The 23,023-nt window shown below is 48.1% G+C and overlaps 1 protein-coding gene across 1 annotated transcript in view; it reads right to left on the minus strand.

Annotated features, from left to right (window-relative positions):
- The window catches only part of DHX30 (DExH-box helicase 30), a 177,319-nt gene that overhangs the window by 129,694 nt on the left and 24,602 nt on the right, over nucleotides 1-23,023 (minus strand). Inside the window, exon 3 of the mRNA XM_068126198.2 lies at nucleotides 84-208. The gene's annotated coding sequence lies outside the window, so the exon portion shown is untranslated. The remainder of the gene's footprint in view (nucleotides 1-83; nucleotides 209-23,023) is intronic.

Below are 23,023 nucleotides of genomic sequence, written 5' to 3' on the forward strand. Positions count from 1 at the left end.
ATACGTCAGAGTTTGGACACAATTTATTTATTTCACTTTCCCAATTGAAATGAAACTCAGATGAGCTTTCACGCAACAGGTACCTTTAAGGTGCCGTCCAGCACTTGATAGGAAAACTGCTGCTTTGCTATCGTGCTTCCAAGTCCTTGTTGAATCAGTTCATTAAGCAGCTGTTTTGGAGCCGGAAACTCGGTCAGTAGAGTCTCGACTGCACAGGGACAGAGCTTAGCGTTAGGTCGGATACAAACTGGTGCTGTCCACAATTATTTATTTCACTCACAATCATATTGAAATATACAGTATATACATTTTAAACATTATATCATGGAGTAATACACCTCAGGCAGCAAAATGTTTCATTAACATGACCAACGCTTTTACACTTGGATTAATTTTTATTTGAGAACTTCATTGAATTTTCAAGTTTCAACTCTTTCTGCTCTAAGCCACTCAAACCCGTGGCTCCGATCTTGAAGCCTCTCCACTTGACAGTGGGTTAACATTGTCCGTATTCAGTCAGCCCAGAAATGCAATCTCATGTTTGAACTCTCTACTTGTCTATTAACCGATAGATGCTTACCCTCCTTAATATAGGCTTCCATGTATTACTATAAACCAGCAGAGTACCTGCCCAACAGGCGATTTTGGCCCAAGCATGTAACACGTTCTTCTGACACATACCTTTATTTGGGAGGTGCATGGGCAACTGACAGCTCCCTCGATCGCTTCCGAAATAAAACAAATAACCCAGGTTACATGCATGAAGCAAAAACATGCTTACCTACTGCGTATAATTTAAAACACCTCACTGGACTGGAAAACGTGGGGATAGGAACACTATACCATAAAGCCCGGGGACTTGTAATACCTTCTCCTACCTAGAGGCGGCGCTACACGAGACATTTACATAAAGAATTTGCGTTCCCTCTCCCCACACTCCCTCCCCTGCATTACCAGCAAATAATGCACACCTAACCTTGCATATTACACTCACATAAACCAGTATGCACATTTTGCTTACCACCTGAAATAGAGCTGTTATTCAAATACAGAAACAGTCATTTTAAAGGGTTCCCCACGTGCTCTACTGCATCCCTTAGCAACAACTGAAAATATTTTAAAATGTATTTATTTGAACGCAACCACACTGTCAGATAGTCATCACTCCGTGTGTGGCAGACTCTGTGTGGCAGATGGCAGCTATGTCCATCTCCCTCTCTCTCCATCTGGAAATTATTAGACACTGGTATAAAAGATGGAACATGTCCATAAATGATGGAAATATCAGTTTCAACCTAGAGCTTCAGAAGAAGCGTCAAATGATGCCAACCTATCCAATTCCATGGTCAGCCACTGAAAGAGGTTCAATCTCTTGACTTTCTAGGACTCGCAATCAGTCATGACCTTTCTTGGGCCGACCACATAGCGAAGCTGGCCGCCAAAGTCAGCCACATACTGGACACCCTCCGACGATCAAAGTCTTGCCTTGGGCAATCAGAGCTACTCACATTCTCCAAGACTCAGCAAGGTCATGGAATCCATCATCGCTTCTGACATCAAATCCTTCCTCTTCTCTAATGGCTTGATCTCTGATCATCAATTTGGATTCAGACCAGGTCATTCTATTTCTGGACATGCTGCTTCTGCTGTCTCAACAATGGATGGAGGTCCTCAATGCCAAACAGGAAATCAGAGCCGTCTCCCTGGACATATCTCATGCCTTCAATACTGTCTGGCACCCCGCCCTGCTCACCAAACTCTCCTCCTATGGTATCCATGGAAACCTCCACACATGGCTTGCAGATTTCCTCTCTAGTCATAGTCAACATGTGGCCCTGAATGGATTTCTCTCATTGCCCCTTCCTATTCAGGCTGGAGTTCCCCAAGGCAGTGTTCTGGGCCCTGTGCTTTTTCTGGTCTTCATTAATGATCTCTCCGACTCTCTGGAAAATCCTCTCTATCTCTTTGCTGATGACTCCACTCTCTGCTGCTCCATATCTCAACTCTCAGATCGGCTGGCAGCAGCCTCTTCCCTCTCTGCAGACCTGGACAATATCACAAACTGGTCAAACAATTGGAACATGTCTTTCAATCCTGACAAATCTCACACTCTCACTTTATCTCTCCATAAAGACCATCTGGACAATGCTCCCATCTAGAGTCCCTGTATATAGAGAGTTGTGTCAACTCAAATTTGGACGCCATTTTGTGTCTAAGTGTGTCGGATTAGATATACATGTACATTCGCGATATGGGGTGATATATTCTAAACCTGCTAAAAAAAATTTTACAACACATATTTAGTCTTATTATTACATACAGGTGATATTTGTTTTGTCAAAAACTCAGCTATTGCCATGAAAAAGAGCTGTGTGGTGATATTAAAAGTGGTATGGCAATGCATATTACAAGCCAACACTGCATATAAGAGCTAACATTATAAGTAAGACAAACCAATGCTGTCGTTCTCTGAATTTTAATAACTTTTAGAAAGGAGTGTGGGCATATCCAATATTTTTTAAATTTAATTAATAATTAATTTTATTTAATTAATATCCAAATTTAATTTAATTAATAATTAAAAATTAATTATTAAATTAATAATTAAATTATTAATAATAATTTTAATGAGCTGTCATGTACTAGTACTTCCACAACAGAAAATCACATGGACAATCTTCCGGAAGATGGCCAGACAAATCGCTAGCTCTATCGACCACATGTATATTGATATCAAACAGGGATAACAGCTTTTGAAAGTTGAGCCAGTTTTAAATGTGGGTACACAAATACACCTGTTTTACTGCATTAATCACCTAGAAATATTGTATGTTTTGGGAACGATAGCTGTCACCAGGTTAAATATATAGGGATTGTCCAATGTGCAAAATCTTCCATCACTACAATTTGGCCATAAATCCCGGGGTGGGAAATATTTGAGCAAATATGCCACAAGACGCATGAGCACTGTACAAAGCAAACAATAACTCGTCAAATTTTGGACGTATGGATGGCTGCACAACCCGCAAAAAAATTGAGCAGGTCCCCCCCTAAAATTGCTTTTATGATTGCCGATTAGGCTAAAGATTTTAAACCAAAAAAATAACTTGCCTCGGAATAAGTTTTGAATGGACGGACAGACAACTGAAAACAAAACGGACCATGGGTTTCCCACCCCTATAAAATCAAAATTAATTCCCTCTGAAAAAGTACAGTGACATTGCCCGCAGACTACCCAACCGCAGACCAGGCAATGTCACTGTACCGGGACATTTCATCAATCAATGACAATATGCGGTCCGCTAGGACTACCCGAAAAAAATTGAGCAGGGTTCTTCCCACGGAAATGCATTTTTGGTCAGCTCCTTGAAGATTATAAACAAACACAAATCACTTCCCTTTAAAAGGGGTTTCAACCGACAGACAACCAAAAAAAAACCGAGCAGATAGAATTGCTTTTGAACATCGATCATCAAGCGGCGTGGGCCTACCTGGCAGAGTCTCGAGGAGTCGATCGCTTTCCAGCTCTTTCGTCTGACTTTCGCTTCCCAAATTTGTCTTCTGACTTTATCACTTGGAAATCTATACATCTTATATTTCCCAGATTGGTTTGAACAACCAAAAGCAGAACAACCAGTCATTTTGTTTGGCAATAAACAACATTCCCGTACCAAGCTGACGTTCACGCACGGTGAAGTTAGACACAAAATGGCGCCACGAAATCACGTGACCAGAAATCTCGGGTCAGCGCATGGCGCAACTCTCTTTATACAGGGACTCTACTCCCATCTACTTACTCAACAATCCTCTTGAAGAAGTTCTATCACTCAAGCTTTTGAGTCTCACTATCTGCCATGATCTTTCCTGGGAAAACCACATTTCCAAGCTGGCCACCGACTGGGCATCATCCGTCATGTGAAGTCCTTTCTGGGCACTTCTGAGCTCCTCACCACATACCAGGCTTTCATCCACAGCTCAATTGAATACAGCTCTCCCGCCTCACACCTACCTCGGCTTCATGCTGTTGAAACCAAAGCATTCAGAATCATTGGAATCTCCTGTGACAAAGCCGATTCTGAGGGTCTCTCTTTCTCTCTCTGCAGGTGGTCTTTCTGCTTCTATCGACTCCTCTCTGGCCTTGCTCCCCCTGCTCTATCTGTGCTCTGTCCCCCAAATATTCCTTCAGGATGCACAAGATCTGCCAGCAACTCTCTTCTGGGTAACTACCAAAATCAAGACTCTCTGCTCACCTTCACTCTTTCATTCCTCTCACCTCTGGAACCATCTCCCACACTCTTCAATCCGCCTCCTCCCTCCAGGTCTTTAAAACATCTGTTCACCACCATCTCTTATCTTCCCCCATGCAAAACCTTGATCTTTTCTACCCCCGTTAAAACATCCCAAATCCACCTCCTTCAATCCCCAACTTATTTGCTGAAATTCCTAGTCGTGATATTCCTAGTTGTGTACCCCTCCCTCCTCCCCCCACCCTCCTCCTTCCACAGATCTACCGACGTCAGTGTTCTCTACTGTTGTTGTGCTTGTGTGCTTCCGTCTCTCTCCCCCTCTTGTCTCCCGCTCCCTTCATTGCATGTTTTATGTGTCTGTGCATGTTTTCATGTTCAATGTGTTAGTTCTTACATGAGCCTCGATTCTGTATACAATATATATACAGCAATGAAGGAATTCGGCCAAGGCACCGGCACACAACGACCTACCTACATCGAAAGACTCAATGCCAATGGTGACAGAAGCCAAGACGGCCGGCTTAAACACCGCCGAAAGACCACGGTGTACCAACTTACGATGCAGAACATCTTGCACTTAATATGATGACAACAGGTGCCATCCTCTGACGTACCATTACAGGTACAGGTACAGTACACGTGAGCACAGAGCAAAAGTTCACTGAAACCGAGATTAAGAAAAAAGAAAAAACACCTCGTGGTCCGTGCTCGATATCCGAGTTTCAATCTTTTCAAACACATGATGCTCTCGGTCACGGTATCTCCTGCGAGCTGCTTCTCCTTCAACCACACAAACAACAACTTCTCCATATCTTCATGGATAGAGGTCCAGTTTATTTCTTTACATTCTCTTGTATTATGTACAGTATATACGAGGTCGTGCTTGTTTATACATTATTTGTTATTTATAAAGTACATTTTTGTTATTTAAAAGCACCTAACAAAAAAAATTGGTGTTTTTTTTTTGAGGCTGGAACGGATTAATAGCATTTCAATGCATTTGAATGGGAAAATTTGCTTTGACTTACGAGCGATTTGGCTTACGAGCTCCGTCACGGAACGGATTAAACTCGTAAGCCGAGGTACCACTGTATATATATTGTTGCAGAGATGAGGACTGTATATTTTTTGATTGTGTGCTGTATTATTATTATTATTGTTTATTCTGCGCCCCCCTACCTCCGGAGCTGTGTAAAGGTGAAAGGGCATCCCATAATTAGTCCACAAGCATACACGTCAGCCAAATAATAGAATACCCCTGTTGATAGTTATCTCTTATTCTGTGTTTTAGAGTAAGGCTGTGTCTCCCATTAATTGAAGTACTCCATTGCACCAGTGAAAGAGAATAGATCCCCTTTCCTTCCCATCCCCAAAATCTCCATTTCCTATCACATCCCCTTTCGTCATTGCTGAGCCCTCGATTCCCAATCACCTCCCCTCCAATAACCGCTATTGACCACGAGGCTCGAGTCGGGGAAGAAAGGCGTGTCTCCACCTCGTCATAGAGGGGAAGAGGGGCGTGCCCGCCCGTCGTCATCCAGGGCGGAGCCCGAGGGTCGCGCGACCAACCAGGGCCGAGGTGAGCACCCCGATGGGCGTGTCCAAAACGCCGGCGGCGTAATCGCTGGAGGCGCTATAAAAGGCGCGAACGGAAGTGAGTGGTGAGTTGGTCTGAGTTGGTTGAGAGTCGGTCGTCAAGTGGAGAGTGGTGAAGAGTCAGTCAGTAGAGGTGGTGGTCAAGTGGTTGCGTTGGTTGCGGTGAGGAGTCGGTGGTAAAGAGTGAGGGACCAAGAAAGAGTTGAGGGTGTGGACCAACGAGTCAGACAAGTCCTGGGAACGCAGCGGAGGCTGCAGCAGCAAGAACACCCAACAGCCAAAGGGGGCCTGAACGGCGGTTTGGAGCAGGACCGAAAAGGAACGGCGGCTGCTAAACGCGCCGGTTGAGCTGCAGGACCCCCTTGGACCTCCCTCTCCCTCCAGCCATCCACCTCCTGCCTTTCCACCCTTCTTGTGTACGTGAGTTTGTTTTGTTTGTTCTGTCCCTGGGTATTTAATTAAGTCTGTAGGTAAGCTAAAATTTGCACTGTGTCACCTGCGTCTTATGTGTTGTAAATAAACCTTGATTGCTCCTTTTTGCTTGTGTAAATAATAAATCCAATTACTCTTCTGTCCGTCTATTCGTTTTATTCCTTTTCCTCTTTGCATTCGTCGTTTTAGTCTTTTCCCCTCATTGAGCAGCTGCGGTGCGATCCGGCCAAAGTCCTGGGTGAATCGGGTGAGTCAGGGATCCTGTAACGGTCGCGGTAATACACCACCGCTCGGTCATCATAACATCTAAACCGCGATCTGTAACAATATATATATATATATACATATATATATATATACATATACATATATATATACATATATATATATACATATACATATATATATATACATATATATATACATATACATATACATATACATATATATATACATATATATATATACATATACATATACATATACATATATATATACATATATATATACATATACATATATATATACATATATATATACATATACATATATATATATACATATACATATATATATACATATATACATATATATATACATATATATATACATATATACATATATATATACATATATACATATACATATATATATATACATATATATATATACATATACATATATATATACATATACATATACATATATATATACATATATATATACATATATATATACATATACATATATATATACATATACATATATATATATATATATACATATATATATATATATATATACATATACATATATATATATATATACATATACATATATATATATATACATATACATATATATATATATATACATATACATATATACATATACATATATATATATATATATATATATATATATATATATATATATATATATACATATAATAAAAGACCTCCATCTGTTGCTCAATGGAGTACTGTTCTCCATTATGGGGTAACGCCCCAGCATCATATTGTTGCGGAACCCAACGTCGGCCTCTTCCCCCTTATCGAGGGGGGATTAATCCCCTCGTCTTATGACTGACCGACGTGGTCCCGGGGGTATGACGCCACGCCCGGACGACGCTGGGTAGGGTATTAGGCCTAACCGTCCTATGACCTAATTACCAGCGCCTCCCGGCACGCGAGGAAATACTCCCGCTCACGGCCGCAGCGTAATAAATTGTTTGCGCCGAGCGAAGCGAACTGCGGCGTGAGCCGTTTATCCAAGACTAAACCCGATTCATGTGCGTCGGCCGAATCACGCCACGTACACTCAATTTGGAAACCTCTAAAGCGATCGAACGAGCATGAAGAAGAAGAAGACAAAGTAGGGAATAACAGGATTTATTACTAATTATATACAAATCATCAAAAGAACCAAGGAGAAAGAAAGATACGAAAATAACTGGACAGAAAGAAGCAAGGAGACACAGTGCAAATATTAACTTATACAGACTTACTTAATAAACCCCAAGACAACATGAAGGACGGACAAACGGGCAGACTCACATGATGGATGAAGGCAGGAACGAATGGCAGGAGGTGGATGGCTGGACGGATGAGGTGGGATCTCCGGGCGGGAAGGATGCGGGTCCGGTCGGTGTGTGCGCGACGTGAGCAGCCGCCGTTAAAGCTTAACGCTGCGGCGTTCAAACTGCTGAGCTCCAAGCTCCGATCGTTCAAGCTGCTGTGCTCCAAGCTCCGATCGTTCAAGCTGCTGTATCCGATGCATCCCTCTCACCACCTCCCGTCGGGGCGTTGCGGGACGGGTTATATAGGCCACACCCTCGAGCCTACGCGAACGTTCTCTCCACGCCCTCTCAAAGCCAAACCCCTCGTTCTTGGTTGGTCGGCAAGGGCTCTCCTGGCTCCACCCTTCGATGACGAGGTGGAGACACGCCTTTCTTCCCGACTCGACCGCGTGCTCAATGGAGGCAAATGCAGCAAACCCAGCAAACCTGGCACTTTGAAGGTGCCATGGGGGCGTCGGAGGGACCTATCTTATTTAATTGATGCAACGCAATGAATTTAGTGGACCACAGAGCCTTATACTGACATATATTAAGGACATAACTACCGAGGGGAAATCTATGATTGGCTACGTGTGTGCGATGGATTAACTAAGGGCGACCTCTGATCTTTACAATTGGAGGGTGATATTTACAGGGAATATTTACAACACACAAAAGGGTATATTTTACAACAAATTACACACAGGATTCTCAAATCCTCAACAATATCAATCTTTCCTGAATTCGGTGCGAATGTAAAGTTCTCAAATAGGGGGAATTTGGTTTTGATCTTCAAACTGTAGCTCCCAGTGTTAGCAAATGTCTGACCAACGATGATGACAAGTTCAGTGCTGTGCACTCTCACTCTCCTGATTATCATAGAACAGCTCTTGCGGAATGTTGCTGTCCATGAAAAGTATTTGTTCAATGTGGAATGGAAAAGCATCTCATTTATCATGCTCGTGCTACAGGGCAAGGAACGGTGGGTCAAGGTACTGCACGCACATGGTACAGGGCAAGGAACGGTGCGTCAGGGTACTGCGCACACGTAGTACAGGGTAAGGAACGGTGCGTCAAGGTACTGCACGCACACGTAGTACAGGGCAAGGAACGGTGCGTCAGGGTACTGCGCACACGTAGTACAGGGCAAGGAACGGTGCGTCAAGGTACTGCACGCACACACGTAGTACAGGGCAAGGAACAGTGCGTCAGGGTACTGCACGCACATGGTACAGGGCAAGGAACGATGCGTCAGGGTACTGCACGCACACACGTAGTACAGGGCAAGGAATGGTGCGTCAAGGTACTGCACGCACACACGTGGTACAGTGCAAGGAATGGTGCGTCAAGGTACTGCACGTACACACGTGGTACAGGGCAAGGAATGATGCGTCAAGGTACTGCACGCACACACGTGGTACAGGGCAAGGAATGGTGCGTCAAGGTACTACACGCACACACGTGGTACAGTGCAAGGAATGGTGCGTCAAGGTACTGCGCACACGTGGTACAGGACAAGGAACGGTGCGTCAGGGTAATACTAATAGATGAAGTAATAGTACGGTAGGAAATGTACAGTGTTTGCCAAGGAACGGAAGCGAAGGTCACGGCATTACAGATTCCACTTCCAGGTTTAAAGCACCATTACCTTCGGTTGCTGAGGTGACTGTACCGATGGTCCGTTGTGTCATCGTCGACAGTCCACGGGGAGTCGGCCCTCCGAGGTGCAGACACACGTGGGCACGAAAGGCTTTCGCTACAGTGAACACACCGGCCATTCCGAAAACAACCATCCCTTCTTGTTCTTGTTCTTGAACTCGAAGTGAAAAATGCGGCAAATGCCACAAACAACGGAAACGGAGCCAGTTTGTCCAAAACATCGAATTTTACTTCATCCACATTAAATAAAGCGTTACACCGATTAACGAAACGGTAAAACGTCACGAAATTTCACTTTATACTGTATTACCAACATGATGCAAAATGCCTGGAAGCCCAGCGTCGCTGCATTGTACTGAGATGATACACCCTCCTTTATATCATTCAACTAGGTAATGTTGCGCTCAGTTCATTAACGGCTGGTAGACGTATACAGAAATATGAACAAGTAAGTACAATATATTGATTTTATAAAACTATAAACAATTCGTAAGAATGTATAATCATTTTGGCGCGCAAACGCAAGGCTGAAACTTTCAGCAAGTGAAAGCAAGAAAGCAATCACTGAATCAGAGGTTGCATAGCCTCGCCAAGACGTGTGTGGTTTTGGGTCTTTTACATCCTCAGGGTCTTGGGTATTTTATGTCGTCTGGGTCCTTTTGGGCTCTGAGTCCTCTGGGTTATTACCTCCGCCACCAAAGGTGGATGGAGGTTGTTTTCACCCCTGTCGGTCCGGTTGTCTGTCCGTTTGTGAACAAAATATCTCAAAGTTGTGGACGGATTCGGACAAAATTTGGCAGAGATGTAGCGAATGTGACAAGGACAAAACTATTAGATTTTGGTGAAGATCCGGATTCGGATCCGGCTACTAGAATTTTTAAAGTGATTCTTCCTCATTGGCATTGTGAGATAGGACCAAAACGATACATAGCAGGACATCTCAAAAAGTTATAGATGGATTTGGACGAAACTTCGTGGACCGGTTGGTTGGGTGTCTGACAAAGACAAAAAGATTCGATTTTGGTGAAGATCTGAATATGGATTCGGATATGAGAATTATTTAATTTTTCAAGTGATTCTTCACCTTGGGGAGATAGGGCTAAAACCAACATATAGCAGGATATCTCAAAAGGTTGTGGACACATTTGGACAAAACTTGGTGGACAGGTTGTGTGTGTGACAATTGTTTTTTGTTTTTTGTTTTTTTTAATACAAGATCGTGAGAGGCTCGTGAAACAGCGAACATTAATCATTAAAAAAACCGGACACATAAAACACATAATAAGGGGGAGCAGTAGATAAGATGGGGAGAGAGGGGGAAGCACACAAGCACAACATTTGAGAGCAGGGACAACGGGAGATCTGTGGTAGGGAGAGGGCTTGGGTAGGATGCATGGGAAGGGGGGGGGGGGGGGGGGGGAGGTGGGAGAAGTATAAAACACATGGACACTGCAAGGATCAGAGGCAGATTTAGAGGGGGGCGCAAGCAGTGCACGCCCCCCCCTCCCCCCATTTTGATTTTAGAAAGTGCCGTTTTTTCCAAGCTGTACGTTTTGTACGTTTTGGCAAAAGTGCCGTTTTGCACGAGAAAGTGCCGTACGGGGATAAATTGCCTAAAATTGAGGCATGAATATTTCTCCCCAGATTGCAGGAAAACGCATCTAGAGCAGTATAATTTTCAAATTTTCCTGGGAGAGGACCCCCAGACCCCCCGCTACAGACTTCGGGCCTTCGACCCTCGCGTTACGGCTTTGCCCTCATCAATTGCGCACCCCCCCCCCCCCCCACTTATTGGAAATCCTAGATCCGCCCCTGAGGATTTCCAGGAAAGAAGTTGGTATTTCAAAAAAGTGGATCTGGAGTGAATTAGCGGGGGTAGAAAAGATCAAGGTTTTGGATGGGACAAGATAAGAGATGGTGGTGAACAGCTGTTTTAAAGACCTGGAGGGAGGAGTGGGATTGAAGAGAGTGAGGGAGTTTGTTCCAGAGGCAGGAGTAAAGAGGAATGAAAGAGTGAAGGTGAGCAGAGAGTCCTAATTTTGGCAATTTCACCAGAAGAGGGTTGCTGGCAGATCTTATGCGACCTGCAGGAATATTTGGGGGACAGAGCACAGACAGAGTTGGGGGAGCTAAGCCGGAAAGGAGTCGGTAGAAGACAGAAAGACCACCTACCTGCTTGCGGTGAGTGAGTGAAAGGCCCTCGCAATCAGCTTCATCACGGGAGATTCCAATGAATCTGAAAGCTTTGGTTTCAACAGCGTGAAGCCGAGCAAGGTGTGAGGCCGGAGCACCAACCCAGAGGGGAGAGCCGTATTCCATTGAGCTGCGGATGAAAGCCTTGTATGTGGTGAGGAGCTCAGGCGTGCCAAGGAAGGACTTCGCACGATGGAGGATGCCCATGCCCAGTCGGCGACTGGCTTTGGAGGCCAGATTTGAAATGTGGTTTTCCCTAGAAAGATCATGGCAGATAGTGAGATCCAAAAGCTTGAGTGACAGAACTTCTTCAAGAGGATTGTTGAGAAAGTATATGGGAGGGTTGTCCAGTCGGTCTTTTCGGAGAGACTTAGTAAGAGTGTGAGATTTGTCAGGATTGAAAGACATGTTCCACTTGTTTGAGCAGTCTGTGATTTTGTCCAGGTCTGCAGAGAGTGAGGAGGCTGCAGACTGCTGATCTGAGGGTTGAGGAATGGAGCAGCAGAGAGTGGAGTTATCAGCAAAGAGATAGAGAGGATTTTCCAGAGAGTCGGAGAGATAATTGATGAAGACCAAGCCCAGGGCCCAGAACACAGCCTTGGGGAACTCCAGCCTGAACAGGAAGGGGAGATGAGAGAAATCCATTCAGGGCCACACGTTGACTATGACCAGAGAGGAAGTCTGATTAGATTTTGGTGAAGTTCTAAATATGGATTCGGATATGAGAGTTATTTAATTTTTTTATGTGATTCTTCACTATTGGGAGATAGGGGCAAAAACAATACATAGCAGGATATCTCAAAAAGTCACCTTGCGCTTGCAGTCACATGTTCAAAGCCATATTTTTCAGAAAATTTTGCAAACTCTTTGGATGCGAATTGACTTCCATTGGCCGAGATGAGAGCATCAGGAATGTCCCAACGAGCAAAGGTTGACTTCATTTTATGAATGAGAATTTCACTTGTGAGAGGCGGTAAGTATATAAGCTCGTTGAATCTGGAGTCGTAATCCACCACGACCAGGTGGTGTTTCTTGTCAAATTCAAGGATATCAGCCGCTATCCGTTCCCATGGACGAGATGGAAGGGGAGTAGGGATTAACGGCTCTCGCTTTTGAGCAGGCCTGTACTTGATGCAATGATCACATTTACTGACATAGTCCTTGATGTCCCCACTCATACCGGGACACCAAATACAATCATTGGCTCGGCGTCAACACTTCGTCACTCCCTGATGTCCATCATCATGAATTCTTTTTCACATCTCCGCCTTCATGTTGGTTGGTATGACGATTGTATGAGTCATACAATAACAGTCCTTCGTAGATGGACAAATGCCCACGATTTTCCCAGTACGGATCGAGTATATCCAGATGGTCATCCATGTACTGAGGCCAACCATGGATGGTGGAGTCAATCACACGTTGCAAAACAGGGTCCAGCCTGGATGCATCTCTGATGGCATCTAGCTTTCCCTTGGACGCTGGAAAACCTGCCTCGATTCCATGAACGTATGCGTCCACTTCTTCTGACAACTCGCGGTCTGAGGCATGTGCTGGGAGTGGACTACAGGACAATGCATCGGCAACAACCATGGACTTTCCTGGCACGTGTTCTGCTACTACATTAAACCGCATGAGACACATGAGAAGGCATTGGCATCTAAAAGGCACTTGATCCAGGTCCTTGTGGTTGATTAATGGCACTAAAGACTTGTGGTCAGTGACCAACCTAATGGTCTGTAGCCCCCACGGGTATTGATAAAACAAATTGCAGGCCCAAACCGAAGCAAGGCATTCTTTATCGATCTGTGCATACCTGATTTCTGAAGTATCTAGCGTGTGTGATGCAAAACAGACAGGTCTCAACTCCCCCATTCGACTGCTTTTGTAGTAAGATAGCTCCGATGCCATAGCTGATAGCATCCGCACTCACGGTTGTCTCCTTATTTGTATCAAAGAATGCTAGGACCCTTGAAGAGGATAACAGTTCTTTCAGTGTCTTGAAAGCCTGAATTTGGCTTTGATCCCAAATCCACGAAGTCTCGTCTCGAAGTAGATAGTTCAGCAGCTTAATCACCGACGATAGGTTAATGACATAACGGCCTTGATGATTAATCATACCCAAGACCCTGCGTAGCTCTGTTTTGTTTTCAGGCGGGTGCATATCCACGATCACCTGAACTTTAGCTCGTGAAGCTCTGACACCGTGGTGGTCGATCATGTGACCCAGAAAATCGACTTGCTTCTTCCAAAATTCTCACTTTTTCTGGTTCAGTTTGAGACCAGATTTCCTGAGAGTTTCGAGCACAAGATTTTCATCATGTTCTTTGAGAGTCCTTCCAAAGACCAGCGAATCATCAACATATGACACGACTCCATTGTGACCCTCCAGCAATTGTGTAATCTTTTGTTGAAAGATTTCTGGCGCCGATGTGATGCCAAAAGGTAACCTATCGAAGGCATACCTGCCAAAGGGAGTGATGAACGTCGTGTAATTGCACGAATCAGGATGGAGTGGGACCGACCAAACCCACTCAAAGCATCTAGTTTTGAAAAAACAGGAGCACCAGCCAGTTTGGGAAGTATCTCATCCATTATAGGCATTTGAAACTTCGAACGATGAACTGTTTTGTTCAGGTGTTTCAGGTCAACACAAATTCGGATGTCACCACTCTTCTTGAGAACCGACACCATGGGGGCGCACCATGGAGTTGGCTCCGTCACTCGATGTATGACACCCTTGCTTTCCATTCGTTTAAGCTCAGCCTTCATCTTGGGCAATAGAGGAGCTGACACACGCCTAGGTGTAGAAACTCGGTAAGGTACAGCATTGTCTTGAAGCAGAATTTTTACTGGGCTGCACCGCAGGCAACTCATGTCTGCAAAAATGCTAGCATGTACCTCACCCGTGTACAAAACCAGTCCCATGGCACTTGCTGTTGGTCCACTCAGCAAATTATTGGTACATTTTCACATGATAGGATCGCTGCTTGTGCACAATATCGGTCATGAACACACCATCACATTGGATTTCCCCACTGATACCTCGAAGTACTAATTTCGCAGGTTCCAATTTGGGTTTTGGAGCAAGTTTGTCAAACATCGTTTCATTGAGAATATTCACATCTGCTCAAGTGTCTATTTTAAAACACACCGAACAGTTGTTCAAGTCAACCGTCACACACCATGGATGATCTTGGGAACCCGGAACACTCACACCTACCAGAAACATGGTATCTTCCTCATGACCAATCACAACATCAACTGCCCTTACACGACAACACTTTCTATAGTGCCCCATTTTCATGCACCTGCAGCACTTTGCCTTGGCAGCTGGACACGTCTGACTGTCCTTATGTGCAAAACCTCCGCAGCGAGTACACTTGGTCATGGGACGAGGTTGAAACGTTTTGCGTGGTTTTTCCTTTTGTCTTCTCACCTCTTCCACAGCGGTTGAGTGCTCCTCTTTAAGACCCATCTGATCTATAATGAGTTCTCATTCTCTTGCCATCTGAATTGCCATTTCCAGATTGAGATCTGCCTTCAGTTGAAATTCCAAGGTGAGTTTCTCGTCAGCCAGTCCCAACACGAGTTCATCCCGGATTTCCTCATTTTTATCATGGAAACCACAGTACTCAGCACCAGTGTAAAGGTGCCGCACAAAATTTTCCACAGACTCATCCGCTTGCTGTGCCATTGACCGGAAAACAGCCCTTTCATGAATCACGTTACGCTTGGGAATGAAATAAGCATCAAATTTCCTCAACACCGTCTGTAAGGCATTCTCATTTTCACCAGGATGGTCGCCATCAACAGCAGGAGTATACGTAAAGGTGCTTACGACATCTGCCTCCGGACCTATCGCATCACTTGGACTTCCCCTTTTTCTCCGGTCAGCCTCGTAGCTTTGGAGTATCGATCAAACCACCGTTTGTAGCAGGGCCATCCAGTGGACTTTGAAAAGTCGAGGTTTTCTGGTGGATTATACCTTGCCATGCCCTAGAACTATCTCCAAAACGATAACTGCAGACTTAACTACAATTCGACTGATTTAACAATCGCCAGTAACACCGCTGCCACCATGTAACAGTAACCGAAAGCCCGGGAATGATTGAGACACACTCGTTCAGTGAGCGGCCATGATGGAACTATTTTATTATACATACGTCACAGCAACACGCCATCAGTCCCTCATTAGCATATGTATGAGCTGTACTTCCACAACAGGGTCTTTGTGCAAGGACTTTAAAGGTCTTCAGGGTCTTTTGGGTCATTAAGGTCTTTGGTGACTTTTGTGTCCTCTGGGTCTTTTGGGTCCTCTGGGTCTTCGGAGTTGTTAAGGTATTTAGCATATTTTGGTTCCTCTGGGTCTTCAGGGTCGTTGGGGTCTTGTGTGTCTTCTGGGTCTTTAAGGTTATTTTGGGTCCTCTGGATATTTTAGGTCTTATCGGGTCTGAAATTGTCTTTGGGTTCTAAAGGCTCTAAAGTGTTTATGTGTCTTAAATAATCTTATGGGTCTTAGGGTTCATAAGAGTGTCAAGGGTCTTCGGGTATCTGTGGGTCTTCATGGTCCTCAGGGACGTTTTTGTCTTAATGGGTTTCAGGGTTGCAAAGGTTTGAAAGGGTCTTCGGGGTTTTAATGGGTCTTGGGTTTCTTAAAGGTCAAATGTAATTCTTACATTTGAATTATTCTTACATCCCAATGGATAGTCCAATGGATATTCTTACATCAATAAACCACGCTCGGAGGGCCGAGGTGGTGGAATTGCCGTAATTCACCGACAAGACATCAAGACCAGCCTCATCTCCATCTCATCTGCTCCATCATTTGAACACCTGGCTTTTAAACTCTCTGGTCACACACAGTTAGTCATGGCTGCCGTCTACCGCCCTCCCAAACCACACCCATCATTTCTGTCTGACTTCTCCTACTTTCTGACCCAGCTCTGTTCCCTCTCCCCCTCAATCCTCCTCCTCGGTGATTTCAATATCCACATGGACTCCACTGACTCCACAATAACCACTGACTTCACTGATTTACTCACCTGCTTTAACCTCACTCAACATGTCAACTTTCCTACCCATAACCGTGGTCACATTCTCGACCTTGTCTGCTCTACTGGACTAATTTTGCACCATCTCTCTGGCTCCGACCTCACCCTCTCTGACCACTTAGCCATCACTATGACCATCAACATCAACATCCCCACCCCAGCACCAAGGCATTATCGCATTATCAACTTCCGTAAGCTAAACGCTCTTTCACCTACCTCATTCTCATCCACCCTCTCTGAAAAAATGTCCACTTCTCCCTTCGTTGACCTCCACACCCCTTCTGACCTCACTGACTACTACAACCACACTCTCTCCTTCTGCCTCGACCAGCTTGCGCCTATGAAAACCAAAACAGTTTCTTTCACCCATTCTGCTCCCTGGTTTACCCCTGAACTGCGCCTGATGAAAACTCGTGCTCGCCAACTTGAAAGACTCCGCAATAAAACAGGTCTCACAATTCACTCCCAAGCCGACAAGGACTACCAACAACACTACAAAGATGCCCTCTCCCGCACCCGCTCCACCTACTACTCTCAAATTATCCACTCTGGCTCCGGAAACCTAAAAGCACTCTTCTCGACAATAAACAAACTCCTCAGCCCCCTGAACACTACCACCCAGTCATTCACAGTAGACAACTGCATCTCCTTCCTTTCATTCTTCCAATGCAAAATTGACAACATCTACAACAGCTTAACCACAACCGTACCCGCTCCCCCTCAAACCACCTGCCCCCCCCCTTATCCTGCCAACCCCTGTCTCAATTCTCCCCAATCTCCCCTACTGACCTCTCTGAACTCCTCATAGGAATGAAAACTGCCACCTGCATTCTTGACCCCATCCCCTCTAGCTTTGTCACGGCCTCCCTTCCTGCTCTCTCTCCACTTATCACTGCAACAATAAACTCCTCCCTGTCTACAGGCATCGTCCCACCATCCCTCAAAATTGCTGCTGTTACCCCCATTCTGAAAAAACCTGGACTCAACCCTGACACCCTAAACAACTTCAGACCCATCTCCAACCTACCCTTTCTGTCAAAAGTTTTGGAACGCGCTGTAGCCACTCAACTTAAACATCACCTCTCTGCCAATAACCTGTATGAAACATTCCAATCCGGGATTCCGCTCCAACCACAGTACTGAAACTGCTCTCCTCAAAATCACCAACGACCTTCTCCTCTCCTCTGACGCTGGCAACCTCAACATTCTCATCCTCCTCGACCTCAGCGCCGCCTTTGACACCATCAATCACACCATCCTCCTCACCCGACTTGAAACCACCTTTAACATTACCGGCACTGCCCTCTCTTGGATCAAATCATACCTCTCTGACAGACGCCAGTTCATCTCCATCAATAACTGCAAATCCCCCACTGCTCCCCTCCCCCAAGGTGTCCCCCAAGGTTCAGTTCTTGGCCCCCTCCTCTTCATCCTGTACCTGTCCCCCCTTGGTCACTTAATCCGCCGTCATGGTCTCCAATTCCACTGCTTCGCCGATGACATCCAGCTTTTCATCTCCACCAAGTCCATCTCCACCGCCACCCACTCTATCCTGACAAACTGCATCACTGAAATAAAATCCTGGCTTCAAATCAACTTCCTCAAACTTAACTATGATAAATCTGAAATAATCATCATTGGCTCAAAAACGCTCACCAAATCCACCCATAACTTTGCCCTCAACATCGACGGTTTCCCAGTATCCACCTCCCCTCACATCCGGAATCTTGGCATCATCTTTGACCAAACCCTCTCCTTCGACAAATACACTAAACAGATCACAAAGACAGCCTTCTTTCACCTGAAAAACATCGCCCGTCTCAGTCCATCCCTCTCCTCCACGGCTGCAGAAACCCTCATCCACGCCTTCATCACCTCCCGTCTGGACTACTGCAACAGCCTCCTCTATGGTTCACCCTCAATTAATCACCAATAAACTCCAATACATTCAGAACTCCGCTACCCGTCTACTCACCCATTCCCGGACCCGTGACCACATTACCCCCGTCCTTTACAAGCTTCACTGGCTCCCCATCCCCCAGAGAATCCAGTACAAAATCCTCCTCTTGACCTACAAAGCCCTCCATAACCTGGCCCCATCCTACCTGGCTGACCTCCTCTCCAGACACACTCCCACCCGCAACCTCCGCTCTGCTGGTACCAACCTCCTGACCCCCCCCCCCATCCGGACCAAATTCAGATCCTGGGGGGACAGGGCCTTCTCCATCGCTGCTCCCACCCTCTGGAACTCACTACCTCACACCATCAGAGACTCCTCCTCACTCACCACATTCAAAACATCACTCAAGACCCACTTGTTCAACACTGTATTCAACATTTAACCCACAGCATTTAACCCCTGACTATCTCTTCTCCTTCTCCTTCCTTTTGCTTTGATTATTTACCTATTGATTTTTGTGTTTTTGCACTTGTTTTTTGTACTCTGTCAAAGCATCTTTGGGCTTCTTGAAAAGCGCTATATAAAATAAATGTATTATTATTATTATTATTATTATTATTATTACACCGACCCATGTTCTGTCATATCATCTTACTATAATTCACCAAATGTCCGTCCGTCTGTCCGTTTCAAGGTACCGCAAAAACGGCTCAACCGATCACAACGATATTTTGGGTGGGTAATCCTAGGACCGTCTGGAGTAAAATAGGCTATTGTGGCGGACACAAGGGACAAGAATTTAGCGCACCAGCAGGTGGCGCGAACGTCCAGGCGGGGAACTGTAATGCATGCCCCGCCTATCGGCCGATCGGCCACGCCCGGGGGCAAGGCGTGGCCTCAGGACATATATGCGGGCTCTAAGCTCGAGCCTGCCCAGTGCTGAAGTGCGAGCTCTTAATAAAGACTCTTTGTATGTACCAACGCGTTGTGGCCTACCTCTCTGGCAATCGAGTCGTGTGTGCACAGCACCACACTGGTGACCCCGATTGGTTCAGCCGTTGCTGACCACCGAACGCGCCATGGCTACCAACGCCGTCGCAGTCAAACTCCCGGAGTTTTGGGAAGCGCAAGCCGACATTTGGTCTTGCAAGCCGAAGCTCAATTCCAACTCCGAGGCATAACGGCGGACGAGACCCGGTACTACCACGTGGTCGCCGCCCTCGGGCCCGGCACTGCCGCCCGAGTCGTGTCCATCCTTCGGCGCCCGCCGGGCGACAGCAAGTACCAGGCGCTCAAACATCTCCTCATCGCCACGTTCGGGCTCACGGAGATCGAACGGGCCGACCGCCTCCTGGACCTTCCCGCCCTCGGCGACACACGACCATCCATCCGGATGGATTCCATGCTGTCCCTGCTTGAGACCAGCCCCCGGATTTCTTATTCCGGGCGCTTTTCCTACGCCAGCTACCTGCACAGGTACGCCACGCGTTGGCCGGTTCCAAAATAAAGGAACCCCGCGCCCTGGCTGGAGAGGCCGACAAGTATTTCGCGGCCTGCGACACGCGGTCGGTGTACGGTGCGGCCGTAGTATTGTTTTAAGGGAAAAGCCTAAAAAAAACATTAAAACCTATTTTCTCCTAAACAACTGAACAGATCGAGGCCAATCTTTGCAGGAACCCCATCCGCACATTCGGGAAGCGTTGCCTCTCGCTGCGGTTCGGAGGGCAGCGCTTTCAATGGTCGTTCGTGACCACCAGCGTGCCAATGGATTTGCTGGGCGCGGACTTCCTATGTGCGCATGGGCTGTTGGTCGACGTGAAGCGCAGACGTCTCGTACAGGCCGAAACCTTCAGCTCGCTCGCTTGTTCGCTGAGCGGCTCGTTGAGTGGCTCACTGAGCGGCTCACTGAGCGGCTTTCCAAGCAGCTTGCTGGAAGGTTCCGTCCCGGCGAGTTTAGTTTGCACGGTTCCGGCAGCGGACGACTTTACCCGCCTCCTAGCCAGTTTCCCGGCCCTCACGCGGCCCACCTTCTCAGCAGTGGCCGTTAAACACGGGGTGGAGCACCATATACCCACAGTCGGGCCGCCGGTCTACGCCCGGGCACGCCGACTCGAACCCACGAAGCTCGCGGTGGCGAAAGCGGAGTTCGCCATGCTGGAGCGGCTGGGGATCGTGCGGCGCTCCAACAGCGCTTGGGCTTCCCCTCTGCACATTGTGCCGAAGCCCGGCGGGGGATGGCGGCCGTGCGGGTACTACCGCCGGCTCAATGATGCCACCACCCCCGACCGCTACCCGGTCCCGCATATCCAGGACTTTTCCGCCCGGTTGGCAAACACGACCGTGTTTTCCAAGGTGGACCTCATCCGGGGCTACGACCAGGTCCCCGAACAATCGGGCGATGACCCGAAGACGGCCGTCATCACCCCTTTCGGCCTCTTCGAGTTCCTGAGAATGCCTTTCGGGTTGAAGAATGCGGCCCAGGCGTTCCAACGGCTTATGGACAGCGTCTTGCGCGACTTAACTTTCCTCTTCGTCTACCTGGACGACATCCTAGTCGCGAGCGCGTCCCGGGAGAAGCAACTGCTCCACCGCCGCACGCTTTTCGAACGCCTGGGCCAGCATGGCCTAATCATCAACCCCGCAAAGTGCCGTTTTGGCGTCGCCATCATCGACTTCTTGGGGCACCGCATCACCAGGCACGGGGCCGTCCCTTTACCGGCCAAGGTGGAGGCGGTCAGGGATTTCCCTCGCCCCCGCACGATCAAGGGGCTCCAGGAATTCCTGGGCATGGTAAATTTTTACCACCGCTTCGTGCCCCACGTCGCCCAGCTCCTCCGCCCCCTGCACGAGGCCCTCCAGGGCAAGCCGGGCAAAGGTGACGTCGCCTGGTCGGAGCCGATGGCCACGGCGTTTGCGGGCGCAAAGCTGGCCCTGGCCAGCGCCACCATGCTGGCGCACCCGGCGCCCGATGCACCGATCGCCCTCACCACCGACGCGTCGGACTACGCGGTGGGCGCAGTGCACGAGCAGTGGGTGCGTGGTGCTTGGCAGCCGCTGGCGTTTTTTAGCCGGCAGCTTCGCCCACACGAACGGCGCTATAGCACCTTCGACCGCGAGCTGCTAGGGCTCCACCTGGCGGTCCGACACTTCTGCCATCTGCTCAAGGGCCGCCCGTTCACGGCTTTCGTCGACCACAAGCCCCTTGTGTTCGCGATGGCCAAGGTCGCCGAGCCATGGTCGGCACGGCAGCAGCGTCACCTCTCTGCCGTGTCCGAGTACACGACGGACATCCGTCACGTGGCGGGTAAAGACAACCCGGTGGCGGATTGCCTTTCCCTGTCCGTCGTGCACGCGGTCCACCTCGGGATCGACTATACCCAGATGGCGGAGGACCAGTCCGCCAACCCTGGCGTCCAGGCCTTGCGGACCACCGTCATGGGCCTCCACGTCACCGAGGTGCCGTTCGACGCCGCGGGCGCGGCCCTCCTATGCGACGTCTGCCTCGGCTGGCCTCGCCCCATCGTGCCCGCTGGCTGGCGGCGCCCAGTTTTCGACGCCATCCACGGCCTGTCCCACCCGGGCACGAAGGCATCCCAGAAGCTCGTCGCGGCGAAGTTCGTCTGGCATGGCCTCAGGAAGGACGTCCGCGACTGGGCTAGGACGTGCCTCGCGTGCCAGCGCGCAAAGGTCCACCGCCACACCCAGGCCCCGTTGGCCCCGTTTACGGTGCCCGAGCGTCAGTTCGACCATGTTCACGTCGGCTTGGTGGGACATCTGCCCCCCTCGCGAGGGTTCACACACCTCCTCACCATGGTGGACCGCACCACATGGTGGTCAGAGGCCGTGCCATTGGCGGCGACGTCTGCGGCTGATGTGGCGCACGCCTTCATCGCCACTTGGGTTGCCCGGTTCGGTGCCCCCTCGGACATCTCGTCCGACCGCGGCCCCCAGTTCACATCGGAGCTCTGGGGCGCGGTGGCGCAAGGGCTCGGTGTCAAACTACACCGCACCATGGCCTACCACCCCTAGGCCAATGGCCTATGCGAGCGCTTTCATCGCTCAATGAAGGCCGCGCTCCGGGCCAGCCTCCGCGACGGCAGCTGGGCCGACAGGCTCCCCTGGGTCCTGCTGGGCCTCAGGATGGCGCCCAAGAACGACCTGCGCATGTCCTCGGCGGAGCTGGTCTTCGGGCAACCACTGCGGGTACCGGGCGAATTTATCCCCGACTCCATGGCTCCTTGGTCCGCGGCGCAACAGCGCTCCACCCTGCAGGAGACCACCCGGAGGTTCGCCCCGGTGCCGACGGCACACCACGTTTGCCCGTCTTCCCACGTCGTCCCAGAGCTTCGCACGGCGGAGTACCTCTTCGTCCGGCACGACGCCC

The sequence above is a fragment of the Myxine glutinosa genome, chromosome 10 (assembly GCF_964187855.1).
Source record: "Myxine glutinosa chromosome 10, kmMyxGlut1.1, whole genome shotgun sequence".
NCBI classification, from domain to species: Eukaryota; Metazoa; Chordata; class Myxini; order Myxiniformes; family Myxinidae; genus Myxine; species Myxine glutinosa.